Source organism: Psittacula echo, assembly GCF_963264785.1.
Source record: "Psittacula echo genome assembly, chromosome: 6".
Lineage (NCBI taxonomy): Eukaryota > Metazoa > Chordata > Aves > Psittaciformes > Psittacidae > Psittacula > Psittacula echo.
This window is the reverse complement of record NC_137743.1, coordinates 53,741,811-53,768,273: the sequence shown is the minus strand read 5'-3', so window position 1 is coordinate 53,768,273 and position 26,463 is coordinate 53,741,811. Positions and strand designations below refer to the sequence as shown.

General features: G+C 40.3%; 1 protein-coding gene across 2 annotated transcripts in view; it reads left to right on the top strand.

The window, feature by feature from the left end:
- Positions 1–26,463, top strand: part of NRG3 (neuregulin 3) — a gene marked incomplete at its 3' end in the record, with an annotated part of 444,882 nt that overhangs the window by 298,626 nt on the left and 119,793 nt on the right. The window lies entirely within an intron of this gene.

Sequence of the window (26,463 nt, the reverse complement as noted above, 5' to 3'; positions counted from 1 at the left end):
TCAGCATTTTGGGACATTGAGTGATGCTGTGTATTTGAAAAATACATTCATGTAAATCCTGTAGGCTGTGTCACTAAGGAAGAGTATTTTAGGGATAATGAAAAATTCAGGTTGGCTGTAGAATATGCACATTGTCGTAAAAATCTGGTTTTCACCCTTGGAACAGTTATATGACTTAAAAAACATAGTGGAATTTTATGAATGTCTTTGAAAAATAATGTCTTGTTACTCCTCTGAAGTTATTTCTTATGTTGTGCAGTTGAACATCTGCTCATAGTTTTAAAATAGTTAGAAATTACAGCAGTCCTCTTCTGCTAGAGCATCCACAAGTGTATTAAAGTGCCACAGGATCTGTGTTTACAGAACATAGGTGCATAAAATGCAGAAGATTAAGAAATGTAGAAGGTGAAACTATAGGCAGAACCATTTTTCATGTATGTTTTATTTATAGTTTTGAAACCTGTGTTTGCTGAGAGCTGAAGTAGCTGCATAAGCAGGCAAACAAAACTGAAACAATACAAAACAAGTATAGTGCTAACATAAAAAGAGAAGAAAAAATAACCATGACTCTTCTGTTGTAGTTTGCTTTCTTAAACTTGACGTTTTGCTTATGGAAACTCACATCAAATAAGAAGGGAGCCTGATCCACCAGGCAGCACATAAAGAAATCTAATATAATTGAGAGAATTCTGAATGGTGTAAGGGCTTAGCCGGATAGCACCATGTGTAGACTGTAGGAGAAGGTATTAAAATCAGATGATAGCTCTGGTAACTCCATCTGCATCTTTGCATTTTCATAGGATTCAAGAAAATTTACGTTTCCATGAAAAACATGGGTCCACAGTATGCTTTAATTTTTAGATTTCATTTCACCTAGAGGGACTTGGCCAATTGAGCTGCAGGCAGGCCTTCTAGTTTAAGTACAGTCCTCTTGGTGTGCCAAAAAGTCAAGGTGGCCATAGCATGAATTCTACTTTTGAGTAGCCGTAGCCTGAGCTTCTTCCTTTCAGGAAGGTCTTGCCAAGCTGTGTGAGAGTGAAGAACTTGTTTCACTCAAAATGCATTGTACTGGAGCCTACAAGGATGCTGGTGAGGGGTAACGGGTTCAAACTTACACAGGGAAAGTTTCGGTTAGATATAAGGAAGAACTTCTTTACTGTGAGGGTGGTGAGGCACTGGAATGGATTGCCCAAGAAAGTTGTGAATGTTCCATCCCTGGCAGTGTTCAGTTCTAGGTTGGACGGAGTCTTTGGTGACATGGTCCAGGGTGAGGTATCTGTGCTCATGGCAGGGGGATTGGAAGTAGATGATTTTAAGGTCCTTTCTAATCCTAATTATTCTATGCTTCTATGATTCTATGGTAAGTATGTACACCTCAGTGGTGCATATTTCCTCTCTGCTGTAGCAAGGAAGTTTTATTATCTCACCAGACGGCCACAAACCTTGAAACATTGATTTACTTAACAGAAATCCCACCAAGAGATGGCAGCTTTTCTGGCTGTATCTTTAAGTAGAACAGAATGGTTTAGGGGTAATATTGTTCTTCTAAAATTGAATTAGGCAAATGTTGGGTCACGTAGGGGTTATTTAAGCATCTCTGGTGGGTTGGGGAGGGAAGAGTAAGTACTAAATTTATAAGGAGATTGAAGTGCAGAAAGTCTTTATAGAATACTGATGTTTGTCCTCCTGAAGATATCAAAGGCTGTGCTGAGTTGTTAAGTAGTATCAGTTGCAGTAACTGGAAGTCAGCATGGGTTTAAAAACTTTGGAAGTGTGGTAGGGAGTTGGGCATGAAAAATAGATTCTGAGATTAATGTGTGTGAGGAGACTTGCATTATGTAAACATTTGACTGCCAGGTAAACTTCAATTTAGTAGAAAAGAGCATTATTTTTTTCCACTTGCCTTTCAGTCCAGCTATGGCTAGGTGAGCATTATGGTATGCCAACTAAAACCAGGATGTTATCACATACTATCCACATCCATACATGTACCTTCTCCTTATGATATCTGTGAATGAAAGCAGAATAGCTAGTGCAAAAGTATCATTTTCTCCTGAGAATGCACAAGCAGTTGAAAGGTTATGCAATGAATTTAATTCTCCATGTATCATAAAGATAATGTTGGATACTGGGAGGACACAAAAGTGGTGTGGAAAATACTTGAGGCTTTGAAATAGAAGTCCTATGACTAATTCTTATTTCAGTATTTCCACTTCCTCTGAGAAACCTTTGTCCCATGTACGTGTTCTTTCTTTCTAAGAAAGATAAAAGGCTTGCATAAGCTCAATTATATACAGTGAACTTCAGAACTGGTTCTGCTGTACTCCTGTAATCTGACTAATGCTGCTTCACTTTATGAATTATTGAAGGCTCTCCTTTTTTCTGAAATACGCAGCTCCATACACTGAGATAGCGGAAACATACAGAAAGAAGTTATGGGTGATTGTTGAAATAAGCATCTCTTGAGGAAAGGATCAGTAATTTTTCCTGACAGGTGTTTGAAAAAAAATAGGTGCAATGTTTTACAAATACTTGGATTGTATTGATATTTTTGGTAATTGCTTTCCAACAGTGAATCAGTACAGATCGTGTCAGCTAGACTTCAGAAAAATGTCTTGTTTTTTACAGCCATCTGCTTTGTTGTAAAGTGCTTTCTCCAAACTGTATGCAATCTTTTGCTTTGCCTCTGTGATTTAGCTCTTGCTGCTTCTTTTTTTGTCTCCCCAGGGTGCAATTTACTCTATCAATCAAAACAGGATAAAAAGGTCAAAAGTCTTCAAATGTTTTTATAAAAAAAGGGAAAAAATGAAGCTGATATAATCAGCTGGCACATGGCATTTCATTTATGTCATTTATTTTTTGTATTATAGCTCTAAGTGAGGTGAGTTACTTTGAAAGCAAAGATGATGAAACTAGACCTTTAAGCTTTGGGGCATGGGGAGGAGAAAACAATCCCTATATAGACAGCCTAGATTTTTCTTTAGTAAGAAAAGGAACCTGTGTGATTGATTTCCATGACTCATATGAGCCCTTCATTTAGAAAGCAGGGAATGTTGTTTTCAGATGTGGAAATCTGTTTTCCTCACATCTGTCTTTCATGATGCCGAATGATTGTTATACAATTATACTGGGAATTAGGAAATATGCGGGGTTTCAGGCAAATTTTGCTTCTCTAGAAAGGATTGCATTTGTGGAGGTTTTGTTGTGTTTGGTGGGTTCTTGGGGGGGGGGAGCGGAGGGGATTTATTTTTTTCTGAGGAAGCAGGAGTTAGGGAGGTGTTTTTTCTTTGGTTGTTTTTTCTGGAGGGGACGTTGGTTTATTGTTTTGTTTCTTTTTTTTTTTTTTTTTTTTCCTATGGAAACTCTTGTAATTATCAGAGAAATGATCTTTTAATTCCTTATCAACTACCTAGATGAAGGCATAGAATGTACCCTCAGCAAGTTTGCTGGTGATACATGTGGGGAGCAGCTGACACACTTGAAAGCTGAGCTGCCGTTTGAGACCTTGATAGGCTGGAGAATTGGGCAAAGAGAAACCTAATGAGGTTCAACAAAGGCAAGTGCAGAGTACTGTACCTGGGGAGGAAGAACCCCAAGTACCAGTGCAGCTTGGCGCTGACCTGCTAGAGAGCAGTTCAGCTGAGAAGGAGCTGGAAGTATTGGTGGTTGACAAGTTGACTATGAGCTGGCAGCATGCCCTTGTGGCCGGGAGAGCCAATAGTGTCCTGGTGCGCATCGGGAGGAGTGTGGCCAGTAGGATCAGTGATGTGATCCCTTGACCCTCTACTCAACCCTGATGACACCACATCTAGAGTACTGTGTCTAGTGCTGGGCTCCTCAGTACAAGACAAAGAGCTACTGGAGAGGGTCCAGCAGAGGGCCACAAAGGTGATCAGGATTCTGGAGCCTCTCATGAGGAGAGACTGTGAGAGCTGGGCCTGTTTAGTCTAGAGAAGACTGAGAGGGGATCTTGATAATACATATCAATATCTCGAAGGTGGGTGCCACGAGAATGGTGTCAAACTCTTGTCAGTACTGCCCAGTGACACAACAAGGAGCAGTGGCCGTAGACTAAAACACAAGAAGTTTCACCTCAACATGAAGAACTTCTTTACATTGAAGGTGGCAGGGCACTGGAACAGGCTGCCCAGGGAGGTTGTGGAGTCTCCCTGTCTGGAGACATTCAAAACCTGCCTGGACACATTCCTGTGTAACCTGCTCTAAGTGATCCTGCCTTGGCAGGGGAGTTGGACTAGATGATCTCCAGAGGTAAGTTCCAGCCCTAACAGTTCTGTGATGCATTTATCATAGAATTGTTAAGGCAGGGAGACACCTCTGCAGTTCATCTAGTCCAGCGTCTTCTCAAGCAGGATCAGCAAGTTGTTCAGGACTGTCCACATGAGTTTTGAATGCCTCAAAGGATGGATACTCTGGGCAACCCGCTCCAGTGTTTTGCCACCGTCACAGTAAAAAAGGAGTGGATTTTTAATGTTTAAGTAGAGTCTCCTGTGTTTCAGTGTGTTCCAGTTCTCTGTTGTGTTTACACTGAGTGTCACTGGGAAGAGTTTACTCTGTCTTCTGCAGTCCCTCCACCAGGCATTTCTGCACCTCGATACCATCCCCCTTGAACTTTATCTTCAAGCTCAACAATGCCAGCTCTCTCAGCCTATCCTCATGCCAGATGCACCAAAACTTTAAACACCATACAGCTGCTTGTGTATCATACTTACTTTGTTGATGTGATTTCTTATGTGCTATTCTTCTAAGAGAGCTTCTTTGAGAGTTGGAATTCTGGATCAACTTAGGCTATATAAGTGAGTGGGGCACTTCAGAGGTTATATTGCTTTTGGGGCAGGTTGTTAAACCTGTAGAATAGAGGACAATAAGAATGAATCCAGTTTGCAAGAAATGAAGGGGGGGGGGAGGGAGGGGAGAGTTCCAAACCTGCTACCAAGGATTGTGTTCCCAAGTGTAAGAACTGGTGAAAGGTACCTGCAGAAAGCTGGTGGGAAAGGAGGGGAGAGAAACAACTCAGTCTTCCAAAAGCAAACTCCAGGAAGTTGCTGAAGGAAGCTGTTCTTTCCTGTAACTGCTGTATTGTTTCTTCATTTAGTTGATTTGCTTATATAGCACACTGAGACTCAGGTTATTAACAGTGATAGATATACAAAACTTGTCTAATTACTTGGAAACTTTTTTTCCTGACTCTGGTAGAATTTGAAGTGAAAAGGAAGAACATTCTTTAGGATTGATGGATTTAATTTTCCGTGATACAGCTCTAGAGACAGAAGCCTTTCTATTAAGTTGTAAATCTTTGCAGGTTGAGTTTATTTAAATAAGATATAATTTTGTATTTTGTATCTAGGAAAACCATTATTTATGAAACTAAGAACATGTTTTTTTAGAGAAAAAAATTGTGTTTATGATTACCATCAAAAGGTAAGACTCTTGAAAAGAATTATTTGGAATGCACAAAAATATTTTTACCTGTCTGACTTCTAAAATTAATGCAGATATGCTTATTAATATTATTTTTGTGATATTATGTTATTTTATATGTAACACCTCTCTGCTTCTGAATGCATGAATAATGTCAATTTCATATATACTAGAAGCCAAGGTAGGTTTAGGGGGTTTTGGTGAGGTTTCTGTGGGGGTTTGGGGGTTTTTTTAGGCATTAGCTTGTAATTGGTCTGTGTAAGTCTAATTATTTAGTCTGGAGCTGATGTAAAAATGGCTAAGAACAAACCAAAGTACTTAATTTTGTATATCACATTAATTATGTTAACCTGAGGCTCTAAAATGCTAATTTTTAGCTCTGTTTTAACTTGACTTTTGCCCCAGATATATCTAGGTTTGTTCATGCTGTTTTATTATAACTTCAGAGGAGCACTAGAAACAGATTATGAGAACGTGGATTTAAAGAGCGTAGATTTAAATCAATAGTGCAATCTTTAAGAAGTTAAATAAACATCTAAAAGGAAAGGATAGCAGTATATATCTTCCTTAGTGTTATTTTTAAGACTTCAAATGATTAATCCTTGTTGTAGCTTTAAGCTTGTAACACTCCTATATCAATCCCTATTGCATGAGGGTACATTTTTAATTTTATATCAAATCAAATGAAGCCATTTCACTGTAAAGCCATGTGAATGGTTACTGATTGTTTAACAAAAAATACATTGAAAGGGACACCAGGTTCAAGTGCAGCCGATATTTCTTTGCTTACAAATCTTAAACTCTTATGACGTAAGTTAAAAGTATTTTAAACTGCAATTATATAGATCCCCTCCCTCCCCCCCTTTTAAGCTGGTTACCTTTTTGGTTCCTTTAAAATATTATTCAAAGACATATATTTTGAGAAGTTCTCTTCCACACTAAGCACTCAGTAGGAACATACTGGGGCTGGAGAATTGTGGGGGTTTAGCTCTTCAAGCAAATATAATAAGATATTATTATGTTACCAAATCTTACCTTTTTTTTTCTGTAGAAAGGGAATAGCATAGCTCTAAAACAGATTTTACTCTTTTTCCATATCTCAAAACATGTTGTTTCATATGCAAAATACATTATAAATAAACTTTAACAGGATAGAATTCAAATTAAATTTACCATGTAGATCATTTACATGGAGGGGAGTAAAGAAGCAGATACCTCCGACAGGAAAAGCCACCATGTTTAGGCAATAAGCAAATCATGATAGGATATTTTCAGAGACGTTCTTTTCTGTTTAGAAACACACTTAGTGGGTAAAAATAAATGAAATTAATGGGTATCTCATTTGTAATAATTTTGAAAGTCAGTAAAAGCAAGCAAAAGGAATAGACTATTTGATATTATTGGAATAAGCAACCCTGATATTTTTTCTATTTTCTGATCTGTATACTGATGTTTAAAGGAACTTATTGAATACCACTGTCAGTAAAAGCCCCACTTCATTAGAGGCATAGGTAAATTTTTAATGATGATGAGTTTGTAGAGTAATGACTCCAGTCAGAGTTGAATTATGAAAAGATTTATACTCCATGCACAAAAGTGGGAGAAACATGTTTCACTGCAGGGCTGATCTGACTTTTGAATAATCAATTTATATATAAATGTAGTTATTTAGTTTTGCAGTTATAAGGAGAAAAATACAAGTAAAAAACAGTGGTGTGAAAATATCAAGGATGGCAATACATTACTTAGAATAGTGTGTAGCAAAGGGAGTGAAGAAATGTCCAAGCTAACCTTAGACTAGCTAAGTCATTTACTTCTAGTAAAATAACTGGTGCATCATGAAACACACGAAAACTTGGCTGCCAAACTTTACCGAAAAGCTCAGTAAATATGTGGGTAGTAATTCCTGTTGAGCTGTATGCTACTGTGCCATAATATGAAAGTATAGTATAACATTATACTTAAAGAACAAAACCTCCAGTTTCTGAGACACTTGCAGAATTGAACAAGATCTAAAGAAAGGTAAAAGGATGAGACTGAAGTGTGTTGTCACGCTAGTTATCCTGACAGCGAAATATAACTAATTTGTAACTTACAAAGGTACTAATGCCTTCTCTTTGACGTATTGAAGGCTGGTTCAGGGACAGAGCTGTCATGCATTGAGGTAAAGCAGCTTAATAAGTAAAGCAAAAGCCGTGCGCTTAAGCAAAACAAAACAAAGCATTCACCATTTCCCATGGTCAGGCAGGTGTTCAGCCATCCCCAAGACAGCACGGCTGCATTACACCTAAGGGTTACTTGGGAAGACAAATGCCATCCCTTGAAACATCCTCCCGTTACCCTGTCTTCCACTGGCTTTTTATGCTGAGGTCAGCTGTCCCAGCTGTGTCTTCTCCCAACTCTTGTGCACCCCCAGCCTACTCGCTGGTGGAAGGTGTGATAGTCAGAAAAGGCTTTGGCTCAATGTAAGCCCTGCTCAGCAATAACTAAAACATTCCTGTATTAGCAACATTGTTTCTAGTACAAATCCAAAACATGGCCCCATACGAGCTACTAGGGAGAAAACTAACTCTATCCCAGCCAAGACTAGCGCATTACTGTTCTGTGCTCCAAATTACAAGCAGTCTTTATATTCTATTGCTAGAAAGGAACATATACCCTGCATGAGAGTGGGTGGGAATACCAACCTTTGCTTTCTTGTTACTTGATGTATTAATATTTTAGAACATAAATTTAAAACAGGAAATCAGAGTATTCTAATTTTCATTATAACCTATGTTTAATGCATGTTTAATTAACATAGATTATTTTTTTTAAGTCTTTTTTTTTTTTTTTTTTCCTGAGGAAAAACATGTTGAATGAATGAGCTTGACAATGCAAGTTTTCTGATTTCTGCAGAAAATGTTAAAGGTGTATTTATTACTTGTATGGCCTTGATGCTTACATTGTCACCATTATTGTATGTTTTTTTGATAATTTATCCTCACAAAGTTCAAGCTGAGGGGAAGGCTGTGCTGATCCTACTATGCTGCTATTACAGCAGCGTTGTAAGTGGCGATGCTGTTAAGTACTGGCTGAAGGTCACGCAGGAGGAAATCAGCGTGCAGCAGACATCCTCTAATTTCTTCCTCATAAAGGCTTTACTCTTCAGTATTTTTTTTCCTTGAAATAAGAATGAGTAAGATCAGAATGACCTGTTCTGCTCCTTTTGTGTGTACTTGATGAGCAAAATTTGGTCTGTTTAGAGGCAGTGAGAGCTGTGCCAGTTTTCTTTCACCTGAATTCACAAGAGAATTATAAGAAACACATCGCTGAGTTCAGTTGATTTATGATCAGGAATTCAAGAGAAGCAAATGTATTCCTCAGATTTCATAGAGACATCTTGTCAGAGACTAATTCTAATCGACAAAATGATCTTAAATGGGACAAAATTACTCTCCTGATTATTGCCCTCAGCTGCCATTATTTTGAAAAAATGGAATCAAGCAAGAGTCTTGTATGTATGACTACTATTTTCTGGCAGCAAGCACATCAGATGAGTGCTACCTGTTGACTTGCCATTATTTAGTAATACTCCGTGTCTCAAAGTTGGTTTTTTTTTGTTGGGTTTGGCGGGTGGGGGCATTGGTGACTTTTCATGCAACTTTCTACTTTTTCAAAAAGTATTGAGAACAGATGCAGTTGTCGACTTGAATGGAGCAAGTGTTTTTGTGAATGCTGTTCTCTTCAGTGCATTATTATTTCTAATGCAACTTCCATTTATTTCCTTGAATTTAAGTACTTTCTATACCTTAATGTATAAGACTGGTATTTTGCAGAGCTGAACTACTAGGAAGGTCTTCATCCTCTCAGTAATGTTAACCTGGGTTTAAACATTGACACAATTGTTGAGAGTTCCGTTGTCTGTATCAATGTTTCTGTTTTCTGCTGCTCTTCCTACAAAAGGTGCAGGAAAGCCATCAAATTTAAAGATCCTGTTTACACTACTTTCTGCCCACAAATAACCACGAAGTAACATGTTTTGGATTCCTGTGCATTATCACATAGCTGGTAGTGAGAATCATGTCAACCAGAGAGCTGCTTTGCATGTTTGGCAAGTAATAAAAATGTACATGGAGCAACACAAATTTGCCCTTACTTGCTGCATATCACATGTCTTGAGTAGCTAACCTACTTGGAAGTAATGTATTAAAAATAGCTTTTAACATATTGGAATCAGAACTACACTCTGAAGAAAATTTACTTTTTTAAAAGCTTGGAAATTTTATCTTGCATAGAAAAGAACTGCATTCGAGTATATTGTCGCAAGATTTTTTTGTGCACACAAACCCCCTTAGAACAGATGGTCAGTGTACCAAACGTGTTCACAAGAAGCAATGAAATAATTATGATTTTAAAAGATTCTTGTACAGATCTGCTAAGAATAGAGCTTTAGCTGCATTAATATCCTAGAATTGTGTTACTATTTACAGTTAATGAATTGACATTCCTTGTTTTCTATTGGAAAAGTTTCCATTTCTACAAATAAATAATGATGTCACTGATGAGTCAGGTGCTGTCAGTCAGTAGTCAAATGGAATTTCTTGCAGTAAATACACATCCTGTAGTCTGAAGCATATTCATCCAAACCCTACAAAATTACAAATATGTTAGCTGGTGAAACTTGATAAACTTGCATTAGCTACTTGTGGAAAAAAATGCTTAAATCACTAGTAGGTTTTGATTTTATGGGTTCTTATAATTCACAAGCAAGAAACTAATTAAGAAGGTTTAAGGTTAAGATTTCACAGTGAAACAAAGATAGGAGTTTCTCCTTGTTCTAATAAAATTCTGTTTAAAACCATAATAATGTGGAGGTTTTTCCATTCAATGTGTAATTTCAGCTTCAGTTAATTTTCCTGCTTGTTTAGTGTAATAAGGATTTGGCCACATTGCTCCTGTGAAAGTCCACCTGTATTTTGTGTGGATGATAAGTTAACTGTTTTTAATTTTGGGTGGTGGTCCTGTTGCAGGTTTGTACTTCTCCAGTATTAGCTCTTACAGACTTTTGCCACCAAACTAAGGAGAGAGCAGAGTAAACTCAGAACAACTTTGGGTGGAGTCTTTAGTGCATGTTTTGGGACATGAAGCTTGTGGATTGCCAGCTGCTGTAGATTCTGTAATGCAACAAATGCTGCTGCTTCCTGCCTTCTGTAGTTGTTAAATTTCCTATGTTTAGTCAGTTGACCCTAAGACTTTTGGCTGAATGGTAAGCTCTTGATCTGTTAGCAGGAGAGCTTTAGTTACTGGTTTTTTGCTAAATCTACGTAGTGATTCATATGCCATAATGTCATTACAATAGACATAGTTGTCTGTTCAGGAAAAAAAACTATTCTACTCAAGACTTACTAAATCTGTCTGTATAATGGGGCAACTTTAAAGATTTGGAGTTTTTTAGTTAACAACTTTAAATGGCTCTGGAAAATGGCTTGCCTGAATTTTAACACCATTAATTTTCTAGGTTCTAAATTATACTTGATGTGGTAAGAAAGAGTGATTTTGGAAAATGTTTTTCTATTCGAACTTTGCTAGACAATTACATTGCATGTCAACCTGTTCTTATCTATAAAATGTGATATGTGCTGATCATATGAAGAGGCATGTTTATTTCCTGCCGTAAAGTGAGAGGGCATCATTTCTGTAGACCATCTGTTAGTAGTTAAGGATGTTTTAACTGGCACCTCCAGAGTGGCTTCAATTATTCTTTCCAAACCAGGTATAAAAACAAATACAAACCAAATACCTCACTGAATTGCTGAGGGGTTTTGAGAGTCTGGAAGAGGTACTCTGTAGGTAAGGATTGGCTTGGTGTGGCCTTGAGCTGTTTAGAAGAGGAGTCTGTGACAAGCGTTATTCGTTATAGATATTATTACTAGACAAGCATCTGAGTTCCTATGTGTATTTTAAAATTTGTTTAATTAAAATAATTAGAAGTTTTGCTGAAATTTGAAAAATGTTTTTGAATCTGCAGGGCTGGACTGGAAATCTTTCATCACTTTTTCGTGGTAAGCAAAGGACCCATTATACTTCTAGCTCGGGCTTGAAAAAGAGAAATTTATTTCCCTGACTGTGTTTGGCTCTATTTTTGAATTGGGAAATACTCTGTGAAATAAAATGAAAAACATATTTGAAAGTTTTTTTTAAAAAAGTCCAGGGCTGTTGCTTTCATTAAGTAGCTGGAAGCAAAAAACTTCAGTGTTAAGCTTCTAATATGTTTGGGGAGGAAACTGGGAAAAGAAACACATCCAGCAAGCCTGTTCCACTATTTTGTAGTGAATTTGCACCTCTCTTTAGAATTGCCTCATTTATTGTTATAATTGCCATCTTTAACAAATAGACACTTGAAGGTGAGGTAGGTGTTATTGAACACTATGGTAGCACCTATAAATCTTACATTTTTTAGTCCTTTCTTTATTGATTTTCAGACATCTTCTTTCCCTTCCTAAGTCCAGTCCCTGAAAGATATTTTCAAGAACAGTCCCGAAGGGCTTTTATAGAGATGGTAATCTTGGGCAGGCATAATGTAAAGCTGAGGTCTCATTTTCATTTGTTTTTTCAAGTACTGGATGTGGCTTTCATCTGTGCCTTAGCTGCATGAGCCTTTGAATATGGTATGAAATCACTTTCAATTTATTCAAAAGACTTCTCATAACTGATGAATGCCATACATAATGAAAGACTATATTCATTCATCATCCATAGGAAATCATTTATCACACAGCAGAGGTATATTGTGGAAAAACATAACCAAAGCTTTTCAGGTTTTCTGGTTGATTAAATCTGAAATAGCAGAGAAGTGATTGTTCAGTTAGTTGGTTAAGTATTTTGCTTATTAGATGATATTAGAGGACAATTTCTAATGCTTTTGTGGTTTACAGATTTGAAGTTTGTTGTTAAGGAGGACTGTTTTTTTGGGTGGGGTTTTTTTTTTTTTCATGGTGCATGGACTAGAGAAATCTGTGTTGATCCTTCTTTTGAGTTAAATTTGAAAAATGAAGCAGCAGAGCGGAGGCGGTACTATTATATTGTGCCATGCTTGGGGCTGATCAAAATGCTGCCATAGTTGGTTTGGTACGGGTATATAAGATGAACTTGTGTTGAACTACTAGAATGAACAGGCTGTGACAACTTGATCCAGATACAGATCAGCACTAAAATCTTACTATCTTACTTCAAAAAAAGCAAAAGAGAGTGTAGAAATTGCAGTTCTGAAGGTGGAACACTTTCAAGGTTGCATCTGAAAGGTCCTGTTAAAATATTTGCCCATCTCTACTGAATTTAAGATCTTAGAGTTAATATTGGCACTTAGGCCTCAATTTTTGCAGCACAGACCGTAAGTTTCATTATTTCAGCACTAACAGTAACAAAACCTAAACATTAAAAGAAATAAAAATTTTAAAATTAAAGATGTTGATTGATCCTATTCACATTTTTTTGTCTTTAAAAAATATTTTTCCAGATATTGATATTCACTTTGGAGTAATATTTTTTTTTTTAATGATCAAGACTTATATAATGAAAAAAATTGTGTTGCCTGCCCAGTGCTGTCAACTGGAGTCATAAAGTACTGTAGGCACTGTTTAGATGAAATTAGAAGCGTGTCTGAAACTTTTGAGTAAAACTTCTCACTTGTTGACCTTATAACATTTGGTTTTAATAGAGCACAGCTGTGAAAAATTGAGCTGATACTAAGCATGACTTTCTAATTGGAATAAGCAAGGATAAGTCTCCTGGGACAATCATTTTAAGAGATTTAGCATAAGGTGAGAGTAACTTTGTGCTTGTCAACACTGACTGCATGTTCTTGATTACTTTTTCCAGGCTTGTTCCAAATGCAGTTTTATTGTGAAAACTAAAAGTGCTCCTCCATGCCCTGCTTTGCTTTAAAGTTTTTGGGCTCTCTATGATTTTAATAATAGTCTTAATCTCACAAGGGAGTCATACATCTTTGCTCCTTTCATCTTCTTTGTCCATTGGAATATATCAACAGCTACATTTGGCAGTACTTCAGAAGCATTCTTAGATTTATTTGACAGATGGGTTATTTTTGGCATGTAAATGCTGGTCAGCCTTGGCCTTTATTTTTGATAGCTGCTTCTGCTGAGTTAGCATTCTGCTAACTGTGTCTGTGGTGCATTTGTATTTCCAGCCATGTTTTTGCAGCAGAGTAATGCAGTGCTATTCAATTTGAATTTTAAACCAACACAATAGGCTATTGTTCTGTATTTAATGATCTAAGAATGGAGAAGGAAAGATTTCAGTTCTATTGATGACTGAACAAGCCAAATGATTGTCATAAGGTCTGTTCTCTAGTCATCCCACTGTGCTTGGGTTTGATAGTTTGTGAATAGTCTTACTTTTCTCCAGATGAAAGGGAAAAAAAGGACTTCAAAACTAGACAATTTGTTGTTAGAATATATTATGGAAAATGTAATATAGAAGACAGGAGAGGAAGTAATTTCTTGAAATCATGGAATTCATCCTAGATCAGTCACAAGTAAAAGATTGGTTTGTTTGTTTTTCTTGAAGCTACATAACAAGATTTTACATACATAATAGATATAGCAGCCTACAGATTGAGGCTTACATCCGTTAGGCTCCATTTAGCACTGAAGTTAAGCATTTGTATGGTTTGTATGCATTTAAATACATCTATTGTTTTGATCGGTCAAACAACTTAAGTAGGTCTGTTTAGATCCCACTGCCTTCTACATATGCAATTACACATGGATTAGGGTTTATAAGATAATTGTATTCTATCTACCTGTTGCTGACTTGTAAATTTACCCTCTTCAAATTCTCACATGCTTGCCACAAAAAAAAAAAAAAAAAAAAAAAAAAAAAAAAAAAAAAAATTAAAAATTTTTGATCCTGAATCTGATTATTGACGCTAAATTAGAGCCGAGCCAATTGCTAAGTTGCAACTTCAAATTTTTATGCATAAGTCTTTTGTACAGATGTATATGTATTAAGGAAACAAGGGAAAAATAATTTCTTAAGGATTTAAATAACCCTCAGTGGGTGAAGATAATTATTATCTCATAGAAAGTCTAAAGCCTGTGTATTACTGTTAAATGTAGACCTGCTTGCAGATATGCCACAAGTAAATTTGATACCAAGACTATGAATAATACAGTAGATTTATATCTTCGGAGGTAAAACCTAACCTGAGTTTTAAGTGAATACTGCAGCCTAGAATCAGTGTGTAATCACTGTTCTGTGTGGGCTATGTGTGTTTATTAAGTATGTGAAATCTTTTTTTAAGGGAACACCTTCACATAAACAAGCAAACAAAAACTGGCTATTGTTGAGGGGAGGCAAATGATCATTAGTTCAGGTGCTGCCATAGGTCTGGATGGCTTGAATGACTTTACTAATGCTTCTTGATTTGCTTTGTTTGTTTTTTTAATGACCTACCTTTTATGAAAGACAAAGAAGGAAAACCATCCAGATCAGGAGAGGAATGATAATTCTATAGTTCCTGCATAACTTTGGAGGAGGAATTTAAGTCAAATCCACATAACTCCTTTTTAAATGCTAAAAGCCTCATTTAGTTCAATGTTTCCTACAGAAGATTTAGAGAATTCAGATATATTAAAGTATTCCCATTTAGTTTCTCCGAGGCTCCAAGGAAGGATCCAGAAACACTGGAGTCAACAAGTTAGTTGAAAGTTGTATTATGAAATGTGTGCAATGATTTTGGGTTTTGTAGCTGTGACCTTTAATCTTGATGCATTTGCACAAAAAGCATAATAGTACTTCCCTGTTGCAGAAAGGTGTACTGACAAATTACATCCTGAATAAAATATAGTGAATTATACCAATGATAAATACGATTTTTTAAATCTGATTTAATTTCTCTATTGTTAGAGTGTTTCAGCTAGTCTGGTTCTAGGGCAAGGGATGCAGAAAAAAACTTTCCTTACCCTTCTCTGGCTGCCTTTTCAATATCATTTTCTATGTGGTTACTTGCTCTACTTATTTTGAACAGCTGCAACATTTTAAAAGAAAATTGACAGAAAAGTGATTTTTTTTTTTTCTTAAAGTTGATATTGTCCATTCTCTAAGAATTGTACCTTTTTTTACACAACAGTCAACCTTATTTCTTTAAAAAAAAGGCAGATACATCTTAATTCAGTTGTGGATTGCAAGGTCTTCAAAAAATAAAGTATATTCAAACCCTGATGTGAAATCTTGATTATGCAGGAAAAAAAATAAAAAAAAAAATAAAAAGAGGAGGGTGGTGAGTGCCTTGGATAAGTGTTCTGGGCTTCCCATCTGAAGGGATTCACGTTTGTGTTCAAAGAAATACTGTGTCTTTACCCAAGTCCTTATTGGTCCCCAGTTTTGTTCTTTCTAGTGCCATGCATTCATTTTAATTCCATTTAGTTGATTTTATCTGTTTATATTGACTTGAGTTTAACTTTAGTTAGTAGATTGTATTTTGCACATAACATAGACCATAGGAGCTAGAATTTTATGCAAGGAGTGCCTAAGACTTTGCTGGTCACAGAGGTGCACATATTACTGCAGTCATACATATACAATGTTTTAAAGACCCACTTATCTAAGCACAGTTTTTAATTACTGCGTCTGTTTACACTTTTTTGCATCATTGTTTGATTCTTGGTGCTGAAAGTCTCTGGCTATTTGTAAATGAGGTTTCTAAAGGATGTCAAAAATCCATGTTTGTTTTTTCTGTTTTGCTCACTGAGGGTGTTTGTAAATACTAGGTAGCTATATGGTTTGGTTAGTGAAATTGCTGCTGGATTTTTGTGGTCATATATGACTTAGACAATTGCATTACAGACCTGGTGGCTATGTTAGGTAGTGAACCCACTGGAAGATCCAATTGGTGTATTTTGAAAGTCTGATTACAAAATAGCTACAGTTTGCCATCTTTGGACAAGGAGGAAGAATAGAGCCTGCCATTGACAAGCATATTTTAAAAACTGATTCTCTGTAATAGGTTGGAGTATGATCAGGTAGATGGATTGTATCACTCATGGAAACCTGCATTTATTTCATCTGGCTTTAAAGTATCACAGTATCACAGTATGTTAGAGATTGGAAGGGACCTCAAAAGATCATCTAGTCCAATCCCCCTGCCGGAGCAGGAACACCTAGATAAGGTTACACAGGAATGTGTCCAGGCGGGTTTTGAATGTCTCCAGAGAAGGAGACTCCACAACCCCCCTGGGCAGCCTGTTCCAGTGTTCTGTCACCCTCACTGAGAAGAAGTTTCTTCTCAAGTTTAAGTGGAACCTCTTGTGTTCCAGTTTGTACCCATTACCCCTTGTCTTATCATTGTTTGCCACTGAGAAGAGCCTGGCTCCATCCTCGTGACACTCACCCTTTATATATTTATATACACTAATAAGGTCACCCCTCAGTCTCCTCTTCTCCAAACTATAGAGACCCAGCTCCCTCAGCCTTTCCTCATAAGGGAGATGCTCCACTCCCTTAATCATCTTAGTTGCCCTGCGCTGGACTCTCTCCAGCAGGTCCCTGTCCTTCTTGAACTGAGGGGCCCAGAACTGGACACAGTATTCCAGATGCGGTCTCACCAGGGCAGAGTAGAGGGGGAGGAGGACCTCTCTCGACCTACTGACCACCCCCCTTCTAATACACCCCAGGATGCCATTGGCCTTCTTGGCCACAAGGGCACAGTGTTGGCTCATGGTCATCCTGCCATCCACTAGGACCCCCAGGTCCCTCTCCCCTACACTACTCTCTAACAGGTCGTTCCCCAACCTATATTGGAACCTGGGGTTGTTCCTCCCCAGATGCAGGACTCTACACTTTCCCTTGTTATATTTCATCAAGTTACTCCCTGCCCAACTCTCCAGCCTGTCCAGGTCTCGCTGGATGGCAGCACAGCCTTCTGGCGTGTCAGCCACTCCTCCCAGCTTAGTGTCATCAGCAAACCTGCTGATAGTACACTCAATTCCCTCATCTAAATCATTGATGAATATATTAAATAATACTGGTCCCAGTACTGACCCTTGAGGCACTCCACTAGATACAGGCCTCCAACTAGACTCTGCCCCATAGACTACAACTCTCTGGCTTCTCTCCTTCAGCCAGTTCGCGGTCCACCTCACCACCTGATCATCCAGACCACACTTCCTGTTTAGGATGCTGTGGGAGACTGTGTCAAATGCTTTGCTGAAGTCAAGGTAGACCACATCCACCGCTCTGCCATCATCCATCCATCATGTTATTTCCTCATAAAAGGCTATGAGGTTGGTCAAGCATGACTTCCCCTTGGTAAAGCCATGTTGACTGCCCCTCATAACCCTCTTATCCTTGACATGCCTTAAGATAGCATCAAGGATAAGGTGCTCCATCACTTTCCCAGGGATGGAAGTGAGGCTGACCGGTCTATAGTTACCCGGGTCCTCCTTCCTGCCCTTTTTGAAGACTGGAGTGACATTTGCTTTCCTCCAGTCCTCAGGCACCTCTCCCGTTTCCCAAGACTTGGTAAAGATGATGGAGAGTGGTCTAGCAATGACTTCCGCCAGTTCCCTCAGCACCCGTGGGTGCATCCCATCTAGACCCATGGATTTATGGATGTCCAGATTGCTCAACTGGTCTCTAACCCATTCCTCATCGACTAAGGCAAACTGCTCCAGTGACCTGACTTCATCTGAGGTCTCAGGAGTACAGGGCTCTTCAGGACTGCCTCCGGCAGAGTAGACAGAGACAAAGAAGGCATTCAATAACTCTGCCATCTCAGTATCTTCTGTCACCAGGGCACCCATCCCATTCACCAGTGGGCCAACCTTGCCTCTGGTGTTAGTTTTATCAGCCATATATTTGAAAAAGCTCTTTCTGCTGTCCTTGACCCCTCTTGCCAGATTTAATTCTAAGAAGGCCTTAGCTATCCTAGCTGCCTTCCTACATCCTCTAGCAGCAGCCTTATATTCCTCCCAAGTGGCCAGCCCCTCCTTCCATGACCTCTAAACTCTCCTCTTCCACTTGAGCATACCCAGCAGTTCCTTATTTAGCCACGCAGGTCTCCTGGCCCTCTTCCTTGACTTCCTACATGTCGGGATGCTCTGCTCTTGAGCTTGGAATAAGCAATTCTTGAATGTCAACCAACTATCTTGGGCCTCTTTACCTTCAAGCAGCCTTGCCCATGGGATTTCCTCTAGCAATTGCCTGAAAGGCCAAAGTTTGCCCTGCTAAAGTCCAGGGTTGCAATTCTACTTGCTATTGTACTGGTCCTACCACACAAGATCCTGAATTTCCACCATCTCGTGGTCGCTGCAACCAAGGCAGCCCTCAACCTTTACTGCTTCGACCAGACCCTCCTTGTTAGTGAGGATGAGATCCAGCAGCGCTCCTCTCCTGGTTGGCTCATCCACCATTTGCATGAGGAAGTTATCATCCATACACTGGAGGAACCTCCTGGACTGTGCCTGGGTTGCTGAGTAGTCCTTCCAGCAAACATCAGGGAAGTTAAAATCCCCCACGACGACCACGTCCTGTGACTGTGAGGCCGCTCTCAGCTGCCTGTAGAAGGCCTCGTCAACTTCCTCACCCTGATCTGGTGGCCTGTAACAGACACCCACAACAGTATCGCCCCTGCCAGCCTGCCCCTTAATTCTCACCCACAGACTCTCAACTCGCTCGTCCCCTGTCCCTGGACAGAACTCAGTACATTGCAGCTGCTCTCGCACATAAAGAGCAACCCCACCACCCCGCCTGGCTGGCCTGTCTTTCCTGAAAAGGACATAGCCCTCCATGACTATATTCCAGTCATGCGAGCTGTCCCACCACGTCTCTGTAATTGCCACCAGATCATAATCTCCTGACTTAACACAGGTTTCTAACTCCTCCTGCTTATTTCCCATGCTGCACGCATTGGTGTACAGGCATTTCAAGGAGGGAGCTGAGCTCACCAATTTCACCCTAGGATTACAGGAGGCCTCCCAGTCTTCATCAATCCTAGAGTGCTGCCCCACTGGGGCAAGCCCAGTTACAACCCCATCCCCCTTCAAATCTAGTTTAAAGCTCTCCAAATGAGCCCTGTTAATTCATGCCCCAGCATCCTTTTGCCTCTGTGAGTTAAACCTTTCCCACGTGCCATCATCCGGACTGGAGCCTTAAAAAACCAGCTGTTATCAAAGAACCCAAAGCCCTGCCTGAAGCACCAGTCTTGTAGCCAATTGTTTACGGACTGAATTTTCCCATTCAGCCCCACATCATCACCGGAAGATGGAAGAAGTGAGGAGAAGATCACTTGAGCCCCAGACTCTTTCACCATCCGCCTCAAGGCCCTGTAGTCTTTCTTCATCCCCCTCAGACTGCGGGATGCAGCTTCCCCCCACCTGTCTGGAAGACCAGCAGCTGGTAGTAGTCTGTCGGGTGCACCAGGCTGGGGAGCACCTTGGTGATATCCCTGATCCGGGCTCCAGGCAGACTACACACTTCCCTATGATGAGGGTCAATTCTGCATATCGGGCCCTCTGTTCCTCTCAGAAGGGAATTGCCTACGACAATGACCTTTCTTTCTTTCTTGTCAGAGGCAGTCTTGATGTGCAAAGTCGACCGCCTTTTCCTATGTGACCTTGTAGTCTGGCCTTGCACCACATCCTCACTTACCTCTCCATCAAGATCCAGGGCCTCAAACCTATTACTGAGGGGCACCTGGGGAAGCAGGGCAGGAAGGGAGGAGGGTTTCATTTCAGGAAGGCATTGAGATTTATTCAATTATAGATTTTGGAGTGTTAAATAGATCAAGGGAGGCGTTTATCAAGGGCAGTTTTCCCTTTTGGTATGGTAGGCTTTTGTAAGTTTTATATTGGGAGCTGTGACCCTTCCAGTCCTCTTCCCATCTGTGCACCCTGCCCCATGCCCTTACTGCCGGCAGACCACATGCATCTATGGTCCAACACACACAGTCACAATCATAGGTAAGGAAAGCCTTTTCCTTTAACAGTTTGCTCACAAGTTGTTGCATGATCCTTTTATGAAACAATATTGGAAAAATCATGTCAACTTGGAAAAGTCTTTCCATTGTGAAACTACAGAAACAGATTTGCAGAGAAAAATGTCATCTCTGCCAGCACTACTCAACAGATACCTTGTCTGTCTGAGTTCTGCAATTTGTGGAAAAGTCTTCAGTAGCCATTAGCTGTTTTGATGTTAAAAAATTTCACCTGATTTGTGTTTCACTACGAACTCTGTTGGGTGGAAACAGTTACCTGATAACAGTAGTAATTCTGTCCAAGGCTCGACATATGACTGTTTCACTCTTTTATGCATGATTAGAGCTGTGTTGGAAACTTTTTTTCCATTGTCTTCTTCCACCACCCTAAATCTATTTTGAAATTAAATGGACTACCTCTTTTACTATTTTATTATTATTTTTTTTTCATTAAAAAAAAAAACAACACTAAAGCAGTCCTACCTAGAATAGATAATAATCAAATAATTTGGACATTTCTGCAATACAGAAAAACAGGGTTCAATTGTTTAATGCTTCGTTTTCACACCAAAAAGTGAATGTGAAACTCTTACTTCTCATGTGACTGCATGACCAGAAAACTATTGATTTTTATGAAGGGGTCATTTTCTGTCTGTCTTTGATCATGGTATCCACTGAGAAATGTTCTCAATCATGATTCAGTGGTCTGATCTGTTGAATCTAGGAAGCCTGTTTTCTGCTTATAGTTGCATGATGTACATGTTAAATGACAAGGCATCCTATCAGACCCTCACTGTTATGATTACTTTTCTATTCCCTTGTGAAGAAAATCTTCACCTAATAACAATCACAATAATAAATATAAATTTCCATTTATTCCAGTTAAGGTAATTCTAGTTTCAGGTACATAAGTTGATATTTAGCTTACTTTCAGAGTAGAGGAATTATTTTTCATTGTTTATAGCATATTTCAAGCTAAATTGTGGGACAGCCCAGTGGTCTATACAAGGTAATGGCTTGCTACTGTATATTTATTGCATAACTGACTCTCTAACCCACAACGAAGTATGTTGCATTCTTTGTGTGAAAATAAATACTTGATTAAAATTTATAGACCATTGGAATATATTTACTTATTGTGATGTCTGATTCCTGTCTTAAAGAATAAATAGGAGATGAAGCATATACTCTTACTGGCATCTGATTGTCAGTACAATGGCTGTAATGGTGTCTTGAGAAAATAATTTGCAAGTGATTGAGTGAAATTATGAGATGGATTCTAATTAATAGCATTTTTGAGATTGTTATTTTGTAGCTTTTACAAGTGGTAGGAAACATGCATTGGTCTTTTTAGACTGCAAAAATTAACTTTCACTTTTCATAGGTACTATTTATTCCATCTTTAAAATTGGATTACTCCTGTTTCTGAGGACTATTACAGGTTTATGTAAGTTCATCTTTCGGGCACTGCACTATTAAGACACTTCTGTTAAATTTTACAAGTTACTTTTGGCCTAAGATATGCTTTTTTTTCCTGTTGTATAGTATTGCAGCTTTGTCTTCTGGTTTAGTCTGTCCAAATGCTGTTTTCAGAATTTCCATTTCAGAGGAACTCATGTGTCTTACGGTTGCCAAATTCTGGACTTTTGCAGAGAAACTATTTTACGCATATTTCTTCACATGATCAAAGGCAATGTGGTCACCAAATTTAAGGAAGATGAAGAATTATTCTCATTTCAAATGAATAGGCCATATCATAGGGAAGGAGGAAAGAGATGGAGACTCACGGCTTTATTGTTTTTCATAACCCATGCAGTTTGTCGGTGCCACTCTTGCTCCTGCCTTCTATACAATACCGTTCCTTGAGAACTAAAATATTTCAGCCTTATAGGGATAGGGAGCTCTATATGGAAGCATTTGGGGGAAATGTAAACTGTGGTGGTAATGGCTTCTTGGCCATAAGCTTTTTATGTCCTTCCCTCAGCAAATTTGCAAATGACACGAAGCTGTGTGGTGTGGTTGATGTGCTGGAGGGAAGGGATGCCATTCAGAGAGACTTTGACAGGCTTGGGAGGTGGGCCTGTGTGAAACTCAGGAAGTTCAAGAAGGCCCAGAGCAAGGTCCTGCCCTGGATCAGGGCAATCCCATGCACAAATACAGGCTGGGCAGAGACTAGAGTGAGAGCATCCCTGAGGAAAAGGACTTGGAGGTGTTGATTGACAAGCTCAACATGACCCAGCAGCATGCGCTTGCAGCCCAGAAAGCCATCCATATGCTGGGGTGCTTCAAAAGAAGCATGGCCAACAGATTGAGGGAGGTGATTCTCCCCTTCTATTTCACTCTTGTGAAACTCCACCTGGAGTACTGCATTCATCTCTGGGGCCTGCAACACAAGAAGGATGTGGAGCTGTTGGACCAAGTCTAGAGGAGGGCCACAAAGATCAGAAGGCTGGAGCACCTCTCCTATGAAGACAGGCTGGGGGAGCTGGGGAAGAGAAGGCTCAGAGGAAGCCTGAGAGCAGCCTTCCAGCACGTAAAGGGGGCCAATTAAAATGCTGGAGAGGGACTTTCTGCAAAGGTATATAGTGACGGGCAGTATATAGGCAGATAGGAACAGCCTCATGCTCACAGGCCCTTGTCCTCATGGGAGACTTCAACCATCCTGACATCTGTTGGAGTGAAGGTACGGCCCGGCACAAGCAATCCCGGAGGTTCCTCGATTGTGTGGGAGACAACTTCCTTCTGCAAGTAATAGAGGAGCCGACAAGGAGAGGTGCCATGCTTGACCTCCTGCTCACCAACAGGGAAGGGCTGGTTAGAAATGTGATGCTCCAGGGCAGCCTTGGTTACAGTGACCATGAGATGGTCGAATTTGAGATCCTTGGGACAGTGAGAAGAGCGTGCAGCAAGCTCACTGCCCTGAACTGCAAGAGAGCAGACTTTGGCCTCCTCAGGAGCCTGCTTAGCAAGGTTCCATGGGACACAGCCCAGGAGGGCAGGGGGACCCAAGACTCTTGGTTGTTATTCAAGGATCACCTGCTCCAAGCTCAGGAATGTTGCATCCCAACTAGAAGGAAGTGCAGCAGGAGGGACAGGAGACCTCCTTGGATGGATAAGGAGCTGCTCAGGAAAATTCAAAGGAAAAAAGAGGCTTATAGAAGGTGGAAGCAGGGACAGGCGGCCTGGGAAGAATACAGGGATGCTGTCCGGGAAGCTAGGGACCAGGTGAGGAAGGCTAAGGCCCAGTTAGAATTGAACTTGGCTAGGGATGTTAAGGATAATAGGAAGGGATTCTATAGGTACGTAGTGAGTAAAAGACAGACTAGGGACAACATAGGCCCCCTTCAGAAGATATTGGGAGAACTGGCTACCTTGGATTTGGAGAAGGCTCAGGTTCTTAATGACTTCTTTCCCTCAGTCTTCACTGGCAAAGTCTCTGACCGCACCACCCAAGTCTTGGAAGGTGAACGCAGGGACTGTGAGAATGAAGACCCTAGGCCCACTGTAGGAGAGGATCTGGTTCGAGGCCATCTTAAAAACCTAAACGTACACAAGTCCATGGGACCTGACGGAATCCATCTGCGGGTTCTGAAGCAGCTGGCGAATGAAGTTGCTAAGCCACTGCCCATCATATTTGAAAAATCATGGCAGTCAGGTGAAGTTCCCGACGACTGGAAAAAGGGAAATATAACCTGCACTTTCAAGAAGGGGAAAATGGACGACCCAGGGAATTACAGACCAGTCAGTCTCACCTCTGTGCCTGGCAAAATCTTGGAGCAGATTCTCCTGGAAGGCATGCTAAGGCACATGAAAAACAAGGAGGTGGTTGGTGACAGCCAGCATGGCTTCACTAAGGGGAAATCCTGCCTGACCAATTTGGTGGCCTTCTATGATGGGGCTATGGAACTGATGGACAGGGGCAGAGCAGTTGCCGTCATCTATCTGGACTTGTGCAAAGCCTTTGACACTGTCCCACATGATATCCCTGTCTCTAAATTGGAGAGACATCAATTTGATGGGTGGACCACTCGGTGGATAAAGAACTGGCTGGATGGCCGCACGCAAAGAGTTGTGGTCAATGGCTCGATGTCCGGCTGCAGACCGGTAACGAGTGGTATCCCTCAGGGATCGGTGTTGGGACCTGTCTCGTTCAACATCTTTGTTGGTGACATGGACAGTGGGATTGAGTGCGCCCTCAGCAAGTTTGCCAATGACACCAAGCTGTGTGGTTCGGTTGATACGCCGGAGGGAAGGGATGCCATCCAGAGGGACCTCGACACGCTCGTGAGGTGGGCTGATGCCAACCTTATGAAGTTTAACCATGCCAAGTGCAAGGTCCTACACCTGGGTCAGAGCAATCCCAGGCACAGCTACAGGTTGGGCAGAGAAGAGATTCAGAGCAGCCCTGCAGAGAAGGACTTGGGAGTGTTGGCCGATGAAAAATGAACATGAGCTGGCTTCAGTGTGCACTCGCAGCCCAGAAAGCCAACCATATCCTGGGCAGCATCAAGAGGAGTGTGACCAGCAGGTCGAAGGAGGTGATCCTGCCCCTCTACTCTGCTCTCGTGAGACCTCACTTGGAGTATTGTGTGCAGTTCTGGTGTCCTCAACATAAGAAGGACATGGAACTGTTGGAACAAGTCCAGAGGAGGGTCACGAGGATGATCAGGGGACTGGAGCACCTCCCGTATGGAGACAGGCTGAGAAAGTTGGGGCTGTTCAGCCTGGAGAAGAGAAGGCTGCGTGGAGACCTCATAGCAGCCTTCCAGTATCTGAAGGGGGCCTGCAAGGATGCTGGGGAGGGGCTATTCAATCAGGGACTGTAGTGACAGGACAAGGGGTAATGGGTTCAAACTTAAACAGGGGAAGTTTAGATTGGATATAATTAAGAAATTCTTTACTGAGAGGGTAGTGAGACACTGGAATGTGTTGCCCAGGGAAGTTGTGAATGCTCCATCCTTGGCAGTGTTCAAGGCCAGGTTGGATGAGGCCTTGGGTGACATGGTTTAGCGTGAGGTGTCCCTGCCCATGGCAGGGGGGTTGGAACTAGATAATCTCAAGGTCCTTTCCAACCCTAACTGTTCTATGATTCTATGATTTTATGAAAAGTGATAATGGCTTTAAGCTGAAAGAGGGTAGATTTAGATTAGCTATTAGGAAGAAGTTCTCACTCTGGGGGTGGTGAGGCACTGGCACAGGTTGCCCAGAGACGTTATGGCTGCCCCATCCCTGCCAGTGTTCAAGGCCAGGTTGGATGGGACTTTGAGTAACCTGGTTTAGTGAAAGGTGTCCCTTTAATGTCCCGTCCAACCCAAACCATCCTATGATTCCCTAACTCTTCTAAGTGGGTTCTTTTTAATATCTTGCCTTTCTCCTGCTGGCTTTAGATATATTTTATTCTTCAGCTTTGCTTTAATGTGCAGTTTGCCACCTCCCTGCACCAATTCACTTTACTTTTTACTGGTGTGTCCTATGTCAAATCTAGGGATTTGAAGTGCTGTAAGTTTTGTGTTATTCTTACATGAATAAATGATGCATGTATGTGGTAGATGATCAAACAGATGATGAAGTCATTTATTTGAAATCTCCCCTGGTTCCATAAGTTTTGAATACACAAGAAACATTTCAAAATATCCACAGAAAATGCCAGTGTTACCTTTGACCAGAATATACATGTTTTAATAGTCTTTAATATTAAAAATGTGGACAGGAGGGTTGAATGAACGCTCATACTCTGCTTTCTTTTAATACTAAAGTGCAAATATGCTGGAGTAGAAAGAAAAAACTTTTCACCAGGAATGAGAAGTGTGTTTCTGCGAGCGTATTTTCACACAAGGGATGTTGTGGGTGACTTTGTGAAATGCAGTGCAGAGTACAGTTTGGTTTTGACCTTGAAAAAATTTAATCTAGAGAAAGTATATTGCCAATGAAACATCTGAACAACAGATGAGAAAATAATCTTATTTGAATTTAGGAGGTATCATTTAGGGATGTACTGTTTGCAAGCATTGTAGCAGCTGCAGATTAGCTTTACCTGTAATTCTTCTTTC